Genomic DNA, 5073 nt, shown 5'->3' on the forward strand with positions numbered 1-5073 from the left:
AGATAACTCCAATATATGAATTTCCAAAAAGTCCTCCTGGTTTTTGGTATTTGGTCCTATTTTTTAAGCATGCCTTATAATTTCTTATTGGATGTTAGACAGTATAGAAGAAAAATTGTAGAGGCTGTGGATGATACCAGCTTTCTACAAAAAGGATTAAGTTTTCTTATTGTAGTAGACAGAATACAAGTGAATCACCTTAATCTAATTGAGACTTGGTTTTCAGCTTTTAAATTCAGGTTTATTTTAGTTTTGCCCTTATTCCTAGGTCATGGTTCTTACTAGATCTTATTAGATCTTGAAAGCCTGAATATTTGCCAAGATACTGCCACCTCATGGGGCTTGAACTATAATCCCCATTTCCTCCATAGTGTGAAGCTGCTAAAATCTCTGTTTAATGCTTCAGGTGCTGCTGTCTGGCTGTTTCTTAAAGTTGCATCCTAAGCATATGCATCTTAAGAATTTCCTGATAATTTAAGGGGAATTTGTACAATGATTTGGAGGTCCACATCTCTGTAATTTTCTCCTCTCTAGAATTGTCCTTCAAATCTCAGCTGCTTTTTTTCCTAAACTCCCATCTCTGCTCCTAGACCACTGAGATTGCTATTATCTACTTAGCTCCATTACCCTTGTGCCAATTCAAAATGCCCCGGAGGTGGGAAGTGACCTGAATGTAGATCTTGCCCTTAGTGCTTTCATGCACTCAAGGGTTGAAGCCAATCAAGTCTTGTCTCTATTGGTTGCTCTCTAGTGCCTTCAAGCAGTTGTTGTATATATATCTATATGTGTGTGTATGCCTGGGTGTCTGTGTAGTTGTTAATACACAGTAATTGTCAAATTCATTTATTTATAATTGCCATATATGTAACATATTAACATATGTGTTAGATGTATACATATATATGCACACACACACACATATATAAAGTTTATCCTGCTTTTATAATTGATTTAAGTGGGAGGTTTAAGACCAGACTGTTTGCATCTTGATTTTCATAGCTCATCCACAGCCCATGAATCCTCATTCCCATAACCTAACTCCTTTTTTTTTTTTTTAAGATTTTATTTATTTATGAGAGACACAGAGAGAAAGAGAGAGAGGCAGAGACACAGAGGAAGAAGCAGGCTCCATGCAGGGAGCCTGACATGGGACTCGATCCAGGGTCTCCAGGATCACACCCTGGGCTGAAGGCAGCACTAAGCCGCTGAGCCACCTGGGCTGCCCCATAACCTAACTCCTAAACTTGGAGGGGGATACCCTCATCCTACCATTTTTTACTCCTATATCCCAAAGTTTTTGATTCCTATATTCTAATACCTATTTCCATGCTTTAAGACTTTTGATATCCAGTCTCATTTGTGACTCCTACATCCCTAGCACCAGTGTTAATTTCTGACCTCTCTATTGCATCTGCCATACAACACTACATTATTTTAACTTTCTTTTATCTAACTTCTGGATTCCAACCACATTTTTAAAGCTATTGTTTTAAAGTAGCATTTCTAAAAAAACAAAACAAAACAAAACAGTAAAGTAGCATTTCTGTTACCTCAAACTTTAAGCCATTAAATGAGGAGGAATAATTACTTGAGATGTGATCATATTGCTTTTTTCTCCCATAGCAGAATATCTTTGGCACAAATACAAGATTATGATAAGAACAACAGCTGACTATTCTGTGGATTTACAAGGAAATTCAGCAAATAAAAAGCCAATTATTTTTTCCCATAAAATTTGAGTGACCACTTCAGATTTCTGTTTATAATGAACTCTCCCTTCCATGTTTTTCTATCAACAAAATATGCATACAGGTCCATATCTTTTTTGTCAATTAATAAAATCTAAGAATTGTGTCACCACAGCTATTAAAACTAGCAAAAGGATGCTACAGGATGTCAAATAATCCATTTCTATCACAAAATCCAATTAAAGGAGGGACATTTAGAACTCTTAGGAGGGGATCCCTGGGTGGGTCAGGGGTTTATGCCTGCCTTTGGCCCAGGGCGTGATCCTGGAGTCCTGGGATCAAGTCCCACATGGAGCTCCCTGCATGGGGCCTGCTTTTCCCTCTGCCTCTCTCTCTCTCTCTCTCTCTCTCTCTGTGTCTCTCATGAATAAGTAAAAAATAAAATACAATTAAAAAAAAACACTTAGGAATTACAAAAGTATCTTTTTTAATGGCAACTGGCCTTCTAAAAAAGACGGATCTTTGATCTTATACCTTTTCAGGAAATTCGATTAACATTTGTAATTCTGGTACCTTAGGAAATTTACCTAATATCTTTGAGTTAGTGTATGTATGTATTAGCGTGTTTATTGTTATTCTAAGATCAAGAAAATAGTAAGGCCAAAATTCAAAGATTTTATAAGAAGTAACATTGAGATTAGAGCACGCTGGTTAGGAAAACAGACACTCAAGCCAAAAAACCTGGGTTTGGATGCCAGCTGTATCACTTACTAGCTGGTAAACTTGGGGAAGTTGCTTAATCTCTCCATGCCTTTGTTTCCTCATCTGTAAAATGGAAACTAACAGTATCTAACTCATAGGTTGCTATGATGATTAAATGAGTTGATGTATATGAAGTACTTAGTACTTGGCAAATAATAAGGGCTACAAAAATACTAATTATTATAATCAGATCCATATCATTCTCTGAATGTCATATTTAAAAAGATATTCTTAATGAAATGGGATTATAATTTTAATCAAACAGAATAAATTATTCCAAAATCTTTTAGTTTGTAAATTTACAATTTAGCTATTTCCTCATTTTCCCTCCCACTCAATCAAGCTTCTCTACCCTAGAGAATATTGAAAGGCTGTGACATTATCTCCATTAATGGCATTTCTATTTCCTGTTTCTATAGAAGGACTTATATGGGACTGAAATATGGGACTGAAACTTCAAAATATCCAACTAACTTAAACCACAAACAAAAAAAACACAAAACATCCAATTAAAATTCTCACTTTATTAATACTTAAATTATAAAACCTATGATCAATCATTTACTTTAGTAGAACATATAAACAAAAAATAGGAAACATTAGAATATACCTCCCTTAAAATATTCAACAAATGTAATTTTATTAAGTACACTTACTAAGATTACTTAATACCTCAGTAAGTTTTGGGAATTCAGCAGAAGGCAGGCAAGTGAGAGAAACAGGAGGAAAATACATCCAAAAATTCAGATTTATATAAAATCTCTCCAAAACATAACAGCTGCATAAAATATGTATACTTGTGTGTATTTATTTCATATTGGTTGATTTCAACCATGTTTTTATTTTATCAAGTCATTAACCTTAAACTCCATTTTTTAAAATATCCAGTGTAAAACCAGAGTAACAAAAAACATTTCTTCTTCTCTGGTGATGTAAATATGAGTTATTTAACAAACTTTATTATTACACACATACACATAAAATCCATACCTGCTTTTTCTTTAAGTGATTTTACACTTTAAACATACTGATAATAATAGGGGTATATTACTGTGTTTAATAATGCCATCATTTTGACAAATAAAAACTAATATTTTTTCATTTGTATATTACCTTACATTACTTGCATGTTAACTCTTTCACATACTAACAGATAGTTTAAAGCATTGATTACATCAGTAAGATAGCAACAAATGTTAACTATGTATCCTTAAAGTTACCCCTAAGCAAGGTCATAGTAAAATGTCACTGATGTATAATGCTATTGGATAAATAAAATAGTATACTCATTCTGAAAAGTACAATATATTAAGAATCCTGGAAATGTTTATCATCTTCACCCAACTTCTAGAAAGTGAATCTAAGAAAATAACGTAAACTGAAAAAAAAAAAAAAGAAAGAAAGAAAGAAAGAAAAAAAGAAAAGAAAAAATGTTTTATATGTGAAAGTATTTATTAAAGCATGATTTATATAATAAGGAAAAGCTGAAAAGGTTAAGTAAATTATGATATAGCCTATGGCATAGTGCTCGCTTCGGCAGCACATATACTAAAATTAGCCTATGGCATAATCCTATACAGTCATTAAGGATTATATTTATGGAGAGTTTTGTAAAAATGTGGAAACTACTATGTTAAGAGGTTAAGTGTAAAAGACAAGATGGAATAGTATATCACTTTCCCCTGGCTGGCAGCGCGGAGGCCGCAGATGCCTGGAGTTCCTGTAAAAGGAATCTGAACCAGCAGGAGTTCATCAGAGCTCTGGCAGCCTTCCTCAAAAAGTCTAGGAAGCTGAAAGTCCCTGAATAGGTGGACACTGTCAAGCTGGCCGAGCATGAAGAGCTGGCTCCCCACGATGAGAGCTGGTTCTACACACGAGCTGCTTCCACAGCCCGGCACCTGTAAGCCCAGGCGTCCGGGCGGCGCTGGGGTCGGCCCGTGACTAAGCTCTGCGGGGCCAGAGAAGCGGGGTCATGCCCAGCCACTTCAGCAGACGCCCCAAGAGTGTGGCCCGCAGGGTCCTCCGAGCCCTAGAGGGGCTGAAAGTGGTGGAAAAGGACCAAGATGGGGGCCGCAAACGGACACCTTGGGGACAGCGGGATCTGGACAGAACTGCCCGACAGGTGGCAGCTGCCAACAAGAAGCATTAGAACAAATGCTGGGTTAATAAATTGCCTCATTCGAAAAAAAAAAAAATAAAAGGAATAGTATACCATTTCAATCAAATGAAAAAAGGCATAGGAAAAAAATGGAACAGAATACAAACGAATGGTAACAGGACAAGGAGTCAACCTGAAGGGGCTCCCACCTGCCAAATCCAGAACAATTCAGGCATGTAAATAATGATAGTGATAGATTATCACTTATTGAATAAAATAAGAAACCTTAATAATATATTATTATTAGTGCATATTAATATAAGTAAATGAATGAATAAATTGAAAGTTTACATAGTCTCACAGTAGTTCCTCACAAAATACTAATTGATTACAAAGTAAAAAAGAGTAACTTTTCAGCCCAGAAGACTGTCATCCACCACTTTTAATTGAGTGATTAATGTGGATAACGTTAGTAAGGGAACAAATCTAAACCATGTGCCATTTGACAGAATGTAGTAGGAAGAA

The 5073-nt window shown here is 35.6% G+C and overlaps 1 pseudogene; it reads left to right on the forward strand.

Moving 5' to 3' along the window:
* The first annotated feature begins 4157 nt into the window (after positions 1 to 4157).
* On the forward strand, positions 4158 to 4650 carry LOC144311868 (small ribosomal subunit protein eS19 pseudogene; annotated as a pseudogene).
* The last annotated feature ends 423 nt before the right edge of the window (positions 4651 to 5073 follow it).

Source organism: Canis aureus, chromosome 4 (assembly GCF_053574225.1).
Source record: "Canis aureus isolate CA01 chromosome 4, VMU_Caureus_v.1.0, whole genome shotgun sequence".
In the NCBI taxonomy this organism is placed as follows: Eukaryota; Metazoa; Chordata; class Mammalia; order Carnivora; family Canidae; genus Canis; species Canis aureus.